Source organism: Heterocephalus glaber, unplaced genomic scaffold (assembly GCF_053883595.1).
Source record: "Heterocephalus glaber isolate CG9 unplaced genomic scaffold, H.glaber_assembly_v1.0 deba00001097, whole genome shotgun sequence".
NCBI classification, from domain to species: domain Eukaryota; kingdom Metazoa; phylum Chordata; class Mammalia; order Rodentia; family Bathyergidae; genus Heterocephalus; species Heterocephalus glaber.
Genome location: NW_028258191.1, coordinates 2009889 through 2022169, shown reverse-complemented (window position 1 = coordinate 2022169; position 12281 = coordinate 2009889). Strand labels below are relative to the sequence as shown.

The 12281-nt window shown below is 35.8% G+C and overlaps 1 long non-coding RNA gene across 1 annotated transcript in view; it reads right to left on the bottom strand.

Moving 5' to 3' along the window:
* Positions 1-12281, bottom strand: part of LOC147828423 (uncharacterized) — a 54725-nt gene that overhangs the window by 14422 nt on the left and 28022 nt on the right. Inside the window, exon 4 of the long non-coding RNA XR_015450830.1 lies at positions 2269-2451. This is a non-coding gene — a long non-coding RNA (uncharacterized LOC147828423). The remainder of the gene's footprint in view (positions 1-2268; positions 2452-12281) is intronic.

Genomic DNA, 12281 nt, shown 5'->3' with positions numbered 1-12281 from the left:
ATAAATATTTATGGATGAATGAATGATTGGAATCCAATTTGTTCATGACTCAGTGTCAGAAGTGTATATACTGCCAATCTTCTTAGTTGTGCTGGATAGTTTTGTTCCTGGCTGGGAGTACATGTCCGGGAATAGCAAAGGCCCATGTAATGATGAGTTCTCTGGGCTTTTGCACAGCTAGCTCTCCTGAGCTACTTCATGCTTCACTCATTATCACCTCATGAAAGATCTTTCTTCTAGCATGGGGAAGACACAGCCTTACTCTGTCCTGCATAAGTCTTGATCTCCTGCCTGGAGGGCTTCTCTTTGACACAATCATCCATCCTGACCTCTTTCTCTACAGAGCTTCCCCCACGGCCGGATTAAACTCACCTCTTCCACATCTCCTCAGGAACTCTGTTACTGGAAAGATAGAAATTCTCGGTTTCAATTCCATAGTTCCAATCTTTTTGGACACTCCACAATTATGTGTTGTGGTAAGTCAGTATAGAATTCAGATTTTTGCTTTCTTTCTACAATACTGCTAATTAATCCTGAGCTTTTCAGGAAAGTATAAATTATTTTTGTAATAAAATTATTGCTTCTAAGTGATCATATTAAGTTTATTAATTATGGACCAGATACTTATGTAGTCCTCAGAGCCTTTAGTAATGTAGATACTGATATATACCTATCTTCAGAAGATAAAGGATCATATGCACAGAGAGGCTAAGCTGCTGCCCACTGGTACTCAGTTTGTAGTGATAACCAAGCTATGTCATTAACAAGCCTTCACACGTTGTATGCACTATGTTAAGCACATTACAGGTACAGTATTACATACTCTAATTTCTCCAAAACTCTTGGGGTGGGAGAATAATGCTTATTTTAAATTGATGATGGTTTCCTGGAAAAATTTCCCCATACTGCTCACTACTAGAAACAAATTTCATATTTTATTAAATTTTTCAAATCATAAGGTAAGCAAGACCTGCCACCTCTATACATTCTGCTGTTTCTTCTGTAGCCTCACACAAGCAGACTAGAATTGCCAGCTATACGCCATTTCCTCTTTTTAAAAATATGACTACTGTTCTTTACACTCAGAAAAATTCAAACATTTTATTAGCATTTTTAAAGTGTTACTTCTTCATCTTCTGGCTGTGCAGGTCTGCCTGTGAAATTACAATGTCCTTCCAACTCAGAGTGACAAGTGAACACTCCATTCAACCTATCTCCACCAGAGGAAGCATGACTGCTCAATCTATGAGGGTTGCAAATGATAAAATATGAGTCCCTTCTTCAGCTGAATTGATTGAATAGCATTACAGAAACACTAATAAAGGCCTTTTATAGGCCCAGGTCAGTGAATCCTTTACAATACAAAGCCTGTTATGTTCTTTTATTAGTTCACAAATAACCACTGTAATGCAGACATCAATCTTACTGGAATAGTAGAGAAGTCTCCAGAGCCAACAGAGAGAAACTGGAGTTCTATAAAGTAGCAGTAACAGGGGAATTTAGCAACAATTATGATTAAAGTCAAAGCATACACATGTAATTATGGAAGTGAATTACTTAATACAAAAATTGGGAATTATTAATTATAATGAAATAGGAGTTCACAGCAATAACTTATGCCATGACAGTCATTGTTCTGAGCACTTTAAATGCCTAAATTCATAATAAGACACAAGAGGAAATACTATTATTAATCTCATTTTATAGATTAGGATGTAGGTAAAGTGCATTGCATAGTATAATACAGAGAGAATCAGCAGAGCCTGGTTTTGAACCCAAGTAATCTGAGCTCTAAGTATTTATATTAGTCATTTTCTCATCACTGGAACAAAATACTTGACACCAGCAATTTAAAGGAGAAGAAGTTTATTTTGGATTATGATTTCAGAGGGATTCCTTCATGGTTGTCTGGCCACATGGCAGAAATAGCATGGTATAAAGGGACCCAGGGCAGCCAAGAAGCAGAGAGATCTGAGTAGAATACACCCTTCCAGATTGGGCCCCCAGTGACCCACCATTTCTAACCAGGCCCATTTTCCTAATGGCACATTCAGCTATGAACTCATCAATGGATTAATCCACTGATGAGTACAGTACCCACATGCTCCAACTACCTTCCAAAAGCCTCACCTCTGAACACATGGAACTTTTTGGAAACATATTCAATTTAAACCATAGCCTTCAGCTACATAGAATTGTAACATGACTGACACTGCCCATGCTGCACTCTATGTGATTCCAACAGCACAGAAATCAGCACCTTCTCACCTGGGCACCTTGCTTCACCTAGGATTCCTTCTTCTTCTACCTCAGCCATTGTCCTATATACTCTCTAAGATTCAGCTTGCATCCCTTCTGAAAGGTCGCCGTTATGTCCTCTACCCTTGCCCAGCCTTCTGCCACTGGAATGATGAGATCCCCTTCTTCTGACTTTAAAGGTGTGATCATTGACTGAAATAAAGAAAAAAGGAGTCAAGTAGGCAACCTGGGACTACAAACAGTGAAGAGAATGCTGATATCCACAACTAGGGGGACCTTGTAAAGCCAAAGATAGATTGATAGATAGACAGATTAGATAGATGATACATAGGTCGATAGATAGATAGTAGTGTGCATTCACCCAATCATGGTTAAATATCTTTGTTTTTTGAGTTACTGGCTGGCTGCCAGATAATGTTCATATTCTTTCCTTGTTTTACAAATGCTTAGGGCTGAAACTACAGAGATAGACATCTATTATTTATTTATTAGACCTTAGAAGCTATGTTTTTCCTTATTTGAGGCACAATTTAATCACAGCAACAAAAAAATCATAAAGGTAAGTTAAATGATTATTTTTGTTTGTTTCTGGTGTAGAAGAAAAGCAACCATATGAAGGTCTCTGGATCATAAGTAACTTCCCCACCTTTTGTTTTTCTTGGCAGGCTTGTGAAATATTTATTGCATCTTTTTCAAAGGCTTGAAAATATCTCTCTCCTCTAGAGAATATTATTGTGTGGCCCCGTGCATGCCCCACTCCTGCTTGTCTCTGCAATGCTTCCATCCTCAACCCTGCTTTGACCCTGTCTTTCAATGCTGCTTTCCAGTTAACTTCCTCTGCCAATTTTTGTTGCCTTTTGTTTAAGCTGTTACACACCATATGGCTCTTCTTTCTTTGAAGTCACCCAGAACATAGTACAAATCATAGAACATGAGCTCTATGATGAAATAATTTACCACAGAATCTCTGCACTATTCTACCCAAGGCGGAGCTTAGCACAAGTCTGATGAAGAACTTGGACACAAAGAGAGAGAAAAATGTCCATCTGAATATCTCCTCTAAGCATAACAGAACTTATGTGTCAGAACTAAATGACTACTTTGTACCAGCAGGGACAAATGCTAGTCTAAACAACCAGCCATTATGGAAAAATCAAAGACCAAAGCCAAACAAGCTGACTACTGATAATCAGTAGGTCTGAGTTGGGATTTTTACCTTGGGACTCAATGGTAAATTAATCCAAAATATATTTTTGAAAAGAAGAAAAAGAACCCCAGAACTAAAAGCAAACCAAACTAGAAAATTTTTTTTAAATTTTTTTCTCTCATTCCCCATCCAAAGGGCAGGGGATAAGAGCAGCTAAGAAGCTTCAAAAGAAATTATCTGTCTTGATTAAAGCTAACCAGGTAAAAAGAAGAGAATAGAATAAAACTTGTTCCACTCTTTGTGATGGATGTTATTAAATATTAAAAATGAAATGGATTATCAATTGAATATTAAAAATTCTTTTAGGATTTATATGCTTGATTTTCCATATAAGTGAAAAAAGAAGAGAAAAGAGAAGGAAGAGAGACTAGACAACTTTCCCAGAGATCTTGTTCAATTCAGGTTATGCAACTGAACTTCGAATATCCTCAGCAAGAGTTCTAACCTCTGTAACCAAACTTGTTCAGCAGTTAGGCAAGGCTAATTAGGACCATTCCCCTTCCCTACCTACAAAGCATAATTCATGTTAACAGACACTTGTACAGCCTGTGTTCCATACACATACAGGTGAAAGGGTATTCAATGGTTGTTAGCAATTATCTGTGAAATTATTTAAGTTCTCACAAGGACTAATGCAGATCTGTCCTTGGGAGACCTCTCACACCATCTTGTTGATCAGTGACCACATGTTTCTTATTTTTAAAGGGAATCATCACTCTGCAGCTTCTCTCGCCCTCTCTCTCTCTCATCCCACTTCAGTTTCTCTCTCTCTTTCTCTCTCCTCCTTCCCCCTCATTGTTTGTCTATTTCTTTTTCTTTTTTTTCTTTCTTTTTTTTTTTTTTGCAGTACCCTGGATTGAACTCAGGACCTTGTGCTTGCGAGGCAGGCGGTGGCACCACTGAGCTAAATCCCTGGCCCTGTTTGTCTATTTCTCACCAGTATTCTTGTTCTCCTTGGAGACTGCCATTGTCACTACCTTTGTTAGTTGCCTCTATCCTAATCTTCTAAAAACAAAAAAATCAATTACGGTAAAATTTGTGGCAACTTACTCCATATTCTCCCCACCCCAAGTCCCAGCTGGCATGCTGTATCTCTTCTTTTTCTTCTTGATATACTAAATCATATTTTCTAGTAATAGTTTATTAGCAAATAAAAGAATTAATGCCTGTATTCTCTGATGTTCTCTATCAACCCATGCAACAGATGAGCACAGATGCATTTATTCTGGATAGTTGTAAAGTATACTTGAGAACTGTCATTCAAAAGGTGTCTTGTGTTGTTTTATGCTTTAATGACTGCATGCAAAACTAAAAGACACTAAAAAGTTAGCTTGCGATAATGTAATAAGTGTTGATGATATTTTACTGGCTAGGCATCTTTAAAACGGCTGTCTGACACTATTGCTTTGTTTTCTCTCAAAAATTTGTGATGAATGGTTTCACTGACTTGCAGACAGGCTACCTTCTCTGATTTTTTTGGATAGTTCATAAAGCCTTGTTTCTTTTAAAAATTAGGCTTTACTTCTGCACAGCAAGAGAAACCACCAGCAGTGTGAACAGACAACCCACAATGTGGGAAAAAATTTTTACCAGTGGTCCCTCAGACAAAGGTCTACTATCTTGAATCTATAAAGAACTTTAAAAAATCAGACTTCCCAAATTTAAAGACCCAGTCCAAAAATGGGCATCTGAAATGAACAGGCATTTCTGAGAGAAAGAAATAGAAACAGCAAATAAACATAGGAAAAAATGTTCAACATCACTGATCATGTGAGAGATGCAAATGAAAACAATGCTGAGATTCCACCTCACTCCAGAAAAAATGTCTACTATCATGAAATCAACCAATAACAAATGTTGGTGGGGCTGTAGGGAAAGAGGAACCCTGCTCCACTGTTGGTGGGAGTGTAGACTGGTGCAAGCACTGTGGAAATCAGTATGGACATACCTCAAAGAACTAGGACTGGAAGTCTCATTTGACCCAGCTATTCTCCTGCTGGGTATCTTCCCCAAAGAACTAAAAGAATCATACCACAGTAATATATATGAACCCATGTTCATAGCAGCAGTTTGTAATAGCTAAAACTTGGAAACAGCCCAAATGCCCATCAACTGGAGACTGGATCAAGAAAATGTGTTTTTTTTAATAAAATGGAGTACTACTCAGCCATAAAAAATGAGAAATCAGAGATATTTATTGCTAAATGGATGCCATTGAGGCCATACTCTTAAGTGAAATAAATAGGACACATATGTGTAAATACCAAATAGTTTCTCTGGTGTGAGAAACTGAAAGTGTAAATAAGGACCAAAAGGTATAATAGATAATGTGAAATAGAAAGAAAAGGGGCAAAGGGGAGGGGGAAGTGGAAGGTGTAGGGGAAAGGAAAGAAGGGAATGGAATTAATATGAGAAAATGAAAAAATGGAAACAAAGCCTTTGTAAAGAGGGAGGGATGGAGGGGTTGAAGGGAGGGCAGGGGAAGGAGGAAAAAATAAGACCCAAGAGAATATGTAAAAGTGCATATCTCCAATGATGAATGTCATTATATTGTACACCTAAAATGTACCAATAAAAAGATAAATAAATAAACAAATAAATATTAGGCTTTATATCAAAAGTGCTCTACAAAGTTATTAGCTTGATCTTTGAACCAGAGCAGGTTATCTGGGATCTAGTTCACAATGTGTCAGAAATATATAAAACACATTGAAGGGAAAAGAGGGAAAAAGAAAAAAAAAAAACTGCCTCAAATACTACTTTACCTAGTGAGATCCTATCTCAAAAAACTAAACCTAAATAAAAGAGAAAATAGCACAAAACTTTCATTTAAAGTGTTAATTAACTGATGTTTATGTTAGGTTAACTATATCCATAGTATGTAGATTTAGTAAGTTTAAAGAAATCTGAAAATTAATTAATCTTTGTGTCTAGAGACACAACCACTCTAAAAAGTTATCATCCATTTACTAGGTTTATTCTGCCATCTAATTTTCTGCTATATAAATAAAAGTAAATTTACCTCAGAATTTAATTATGGATCTGGCAATTCTATGCCGAGTATTATAGTAGCTGCTGGGGGTATATCTGTGAAAATATGTAGTCTTTATTTATAACTATTTATGTGTGGTCAGTGTGAAATTACAAGCACCTGAACATTTTCGATATCTTACAGAGGAAGGAAGCTCCCCTGCTGCCATCCCAAGCTCCTAGGGCAGAGAAGCTGAGCTGATCCCAGCACCCGGAAGGAAGCTCCCCCACCACCATCCCAAGTTCCTAGGGCAGAGAAGGTGAGCCGCACAGGCGCCAGAAGCACCCCCCACCCCGTGGAAATGAGAAGACACATAAACAAACTTCAAAAACAGACTTCTGGATCACCTACAGCAACCTCAAAGGGAAACGAGATGGAACAATCTGATACTCAACCACCTGGACTCTCTGAACTGGCAACAAAAGAGGATCTGGGAAAAATGAAATCAGAAATAATTACTCAGATAACAGCAAAGATTTTGCTCATGGTGCAAGACATGATTAATAAATCTAGAGAGGACACAGATAAAAAAACAGAGGATCTGAGGAACGTGATGGAATCCCAACATAGGAAACAAATGGAATTCATAAAACAGATGCAAACAGATTTCCAGGATATTAAAACCTCCATTGAAAGCTTACGCAGCAGAATGAGCCAATGTGAGGACAGAATTTCAGATATAGAAGAAAAAATTGCAATTAGTGACCAGGAAAAGAAAAACTGCTTTAAAATTGTAAAGGAACATAAGAAATCAATCCAGCAGCTGCTAGACAATGCAAAGGAGAATAACATAAGACTGATTGGAGTCAATGAAGAAACAGCAGAGAGTGCAGATGACATAAAAAAAACTCTTCACAGAAGTGATGGCAGAAAACCTCCCAAGGAGGGGAAAAGAACTTGACATACAGATAAGTGAGGCATATAGGACTCCAAATAGCCTTGATCAAAAAAAACTACACATAGGCATATAATTGTTAAAATTCCAGAAATCCAACAGAAGAACAAAATTCTACAAGAAGTGAGAGAAAAGAAACAAATCACATACAAAGGAAAGCCCATCAGAATCACAGCAGACTTCTCAGTGCAAATCCTGAAGGCAAGAAGAGCTTGGAGTGATGTATTTCAAGCCCTAAAGGAAAACGGCCTCCAACCCAGATTGATGTACCCTGCAAAAGTATCTTTCAAAATTGATGGAACAATAAGATACTTTCATTATAAAGAGCACCTCAGGAACTTCATGAATATCAAACCGGCACTCCAAAAAATTTTAGACCATACCCTAGGAAAAGACAATGAGGATCACAACCCCAGGAAACCCAGCAGAATGAATCCACCAGGCACAATAAGAAATTAAATGCAAAGGGGGAGAATCCAACAAAAAGAAAAAGTCATGACAAGGCTTTTAAAACTTTTAACTTCATCTCCCTAGTGAGTGTATAATTCAATCTTGTTATTGTACTGATTAGTATTTTTCTGATTCTAGAGTTGCACACCATTCCTTGTGCTATACTGGCTATTTATCATCTTCTTATGTCTACTTTTTAATTGGGTTGTCTATTAATGAGCTCTAAGAACTCTTTATATATTCTCATCATAGGTTATATGCATTGTAAATATGTTCTGTTTAAGGACTACTTTTCATTTTAATGATGTCATTTAAAGTTGTAAATTTTGATGGAATCTCATTTATCAATTTTTTTATTTTAGACATCATATTTTTGTAACCTAGGTAGTTCTTGCTTACCCTGAATTCATAAACATTTTCCCTTATAATTTCTTCTTAAAATTTTATATTTTTAGGCTTTCATATTTAGGTTCATAGATTCCTTCAAGTTATTTTCAGGTATGGAAATAAAAGATTGAGGTTAATTTTTTATATACAGATACCAGGTGTTCTAATGCCATTTGCTGAAAACACTATCTCTTCCTCGCCTCTTGAATTGAGTTTATATTCTATAAAATGCTAACCTTAAATAATATTTCAAAACTCAGTGGACCATATATGTGTGGTTCTATTTCTAGATTCTCTGTTTTATTCAAATCATCTATACATCTTTCCTTATACCAACACTGCCTTGATTCCTGTAGCTTTAGAAGAAGTCTTAAAATTAGGTACTAAACGTCTTCCAACACTGTTTTTGTTTTTGTTTTTTTTTTAACTTTTCTAGGTCCTTTGTACTCCCACATAACTTTTAAATTTCAATATCCAATTCTTCATTTATAGCAAGTATACACAGACCTGAATTTTTATATATACCTTGTGTTTTCTAATCCTGCTAAATTCAAATACAACTTCTAGGGGCTTCTAGAGATTTCTTAGTATTTTCTCTGTAGATGATCATTTCATCTACATATAAAGATTTTGCTTCTACCTTGCCAATCCTATCCTAATTGGGTCCTTTTATTGCCAGACTATTTTGGTGGGGCTGAGGTTTCAAAGTTTAATGGACAGATAAACAGTAAGCATATCTGGCCTTGTTCCCCACCTTAAGGAGAAAGCATTGTATCTGCTCCATTCATATAAGGTGTTCTTGCTGAAAGTATGGAGTACATGTCTTTAATCCATTGAGAAGTTTCTGTTCGACTTCTAGTCTACTGATAGCTTTTACCACAAACAGCTATAGAATTTAGTCCAATACTTTTTCTCCAATGAGTGACAGGATCATACGGTTTTTTTCCTTTCCTCTGTTAAAATGATGACTTTTGGGGGTGGATCTTCCAATGCTGAACCAACACTGCCATCCCTATAACAAAACCACTTTCTACCTCCTGCCAGATCTGACTTCTAATAGTTAGTTTTGTTAAACAAATTTCTATCTATGTTCATACTTTTTTCTTCTATTATCTTTATCCAGTTTTAGGATTAGTACAATGTTGAGTTCCTAAAATGAGGGGAGAAGTGTTCCTTCTTTTTTCTGTTTTAATTGTTTGATATAATTTATCAGTTAAAATGCATATGAGCCTGCTGTTGTCATATAGGTAGGTTTTCAAGCTAGGAATATATTTCCTGTAATAGGTGCTATTCAAATTTTATATTTCCTCCAGAGTTAGTTTCATTAATTTGTCTTCCAAGTTACTTCTTAGAAGTTGTCAAATTTATTTCAAAAAAGATTTTTGAAATATGCTTTCTATATCCTTTTAAATTCTGTAAAATCTGTGGTAATGTCTCCTAGATCTTGATATTGTAATTTAAAAAATGTATAATTGATATTGTGTAACAGGAAGAAAAGATCTAAAGGTGCAGGGGAAGTGGGAGGGGTAGGGGAAAGGAATAAAGGGAAAAGAAAAAATATGAGAAAAGGAACAAAATGGAAACAAAGTCTTTGCAAATAGGGAATGGTGGAGGGGGTGAAGGGAGGGCAAGGGAAGGGGGAAAAAAAGAACCAAGATACTCATGTAATGGTACAAGATCCCAATTATGAATGTAACTGTATTTTATACCTAAAATATACCAATAAACTTAATGGGAAAAAAATATCTTACAGAGGGACTATAAAGAAAGGGTTGTTAATTGAGAGTTTGGTAATCTCTGAGTTCCAGTGAGAAATGGTTCAGGGATAATAATATTCAGGAAAAATAAAAGCATGAAGGTGTTACATGTCTGTAGCACTGCAAGAGTTTTAGTCCAATTAGAGCACAAATGTGCCAGCCCACAAGCGGGGAGCTGCAGAATATACCAAAGATAAGAGCATGCAGGGACATATGTACATGAAAGAAATTGTGACTATAGACCTGGGAAGATGAGGAGGGTCTAAGTAGTGGGGTTATAGGATTTTGTAAGAGTTCCACTTTAGAAAGACCACTCTGGTCACACACAGTGTGAAAGATATATATGAGGGACTTCCCTTTAGACACATTCAAATACATAAGTTTTTATTGATTCTTTCCAAAACGCCACAAAATGATCAATGTAATAAACACAGTATGAGATCAAACGACAATAAAAGAGAAAATAGGACAAGGAAAGAATCAATGGAACCGCATTTAATAAGTCCAGAGAAAACTCAAATCCTGTGAAGAAGGATGTGAGTGAGTCTGATTCACTCAGAGAACCCTGGACTCAGCAAGTAAACTTCACATGTCTGAGATGGTGGGGAGAATGGTGCGGTTTAGTGAGGCATTTGATTGAAAGCCTTTAGGAGGATCCATCAGATCTCAGCTCTCCTAGTTCATATCACTAGGCACCTCTGTTCCCAAGCCGGAGGAGAACCAGATGTTTACTCAGCAGGGAAATAAAAGTAGAAAAGCTTGAAAATCAGCAGCATATGATTTAGGAAAAGGTGGAGTGAGATGTTATTTAGAACTCAGGAGGAACAGTGCAAGTCTACATCTTTAATTGTGAGAACTCTCTTGTTTGGTTCATTTCATTCTGGGAAATGGACTTTTCTCTAGAGAAATTGGCTAGACTAGAGAAAAACTACAGATGTTGCAGTTATGATCTCCCAATTAATTGGTCAAGTCTCCCTTAATTATCCTACTATAAAGTAAATGATAGCAACTATAACTAAATGACACACATCTTTCCCCACAACACATATACACACAAAATATAACTTTTATGGCTTCACTACCTCTTTTATGTGTTGGAATCCCTAACTTAGCTATCTGCTCATATTTTAAAATGAGGCAAAAAGACAGAAAAGGGGAGGACTCAGGGGAAAAGGAATAAATAGAGGAAGAATAAAATATTTCAAAATAGCCTTCTATATTTTATATCTTCAAAAAGATAAAATGTTAACATTCATGAGATAAGAATGGGAGACTGTAAAAATAGAAAAGTAAGAGAATATAAGAAAATAAACCTGAGAAAAATTATTAAAAATATGAAAGTCAAGCTGGAAAACTCTCATAAGTAAGAAACAGAATAATATAAAAGGGGAAAAAAGAAAGGAAAAGATATGAAGGTAAGAGGGAAAATTTAGAAGGCCCTATATTTTAACTACATGAGTACCATACTTACAAGAGAGAGGGATAGAAATTAGAGATGTAATATAAGAACGTTTTCTGGGACAAAAATGAATATCTAGACTTTAAAAAAAATAGGCATTCTTGGTAAAAATAGTCACGGTATTTTAAAATTTCAAAATGTCAGTAATAAGAAAAAATAGAAGGGTGAGATAATCCACTGACTAAAAATAAACCTGAAAATCAAATATTGTGTAAACATTGTATCCAGAATATATAAAGAATTTTCAACATTCACAAATAAGAAAATAAAAAACTAATAAAAATGGACAAAAAAAATTTAGAGGCATATTTGCCAAACATGTACCGATGATAAATAAGCACATGAAGACATGCTCAATGTCATTAATTATTAAGGAAAATGAAATCTAAAACCACACTGTGTTACTACTACAGATATAATATCTAAAATTAAAACAACTTCTCCTACCGAGTGTTGGTGAGAATATGATGCTGTCTAATTTTAATTGCTGAGAAACAATTTTGTAATTTTGTGAGTGGTTAACCATGTACCTACATATGATCCCGTTATTTCTCTGTTAGGTATTTACTAAGAGAGATGAAAGCAAATATCCTTAGAAAAATGTGTACTTTGTGTACAATGTGTGAATGTTCATAGCAGCTTTTTTGTAACAAAAAGATAGAAACAACTCTATTGTCCATCAACAGAAAAAAGTATAATCAAAGCTGTGGTATATTCAAACAATAGAATATTGCTCAACAATAAAAAGGAATGAGCTATTGATATATAAACAACATGGGAGAATGGTAAAATAATTAGGGCTGTGAACAGACTTAGACCAAAAAGAATATATAGCC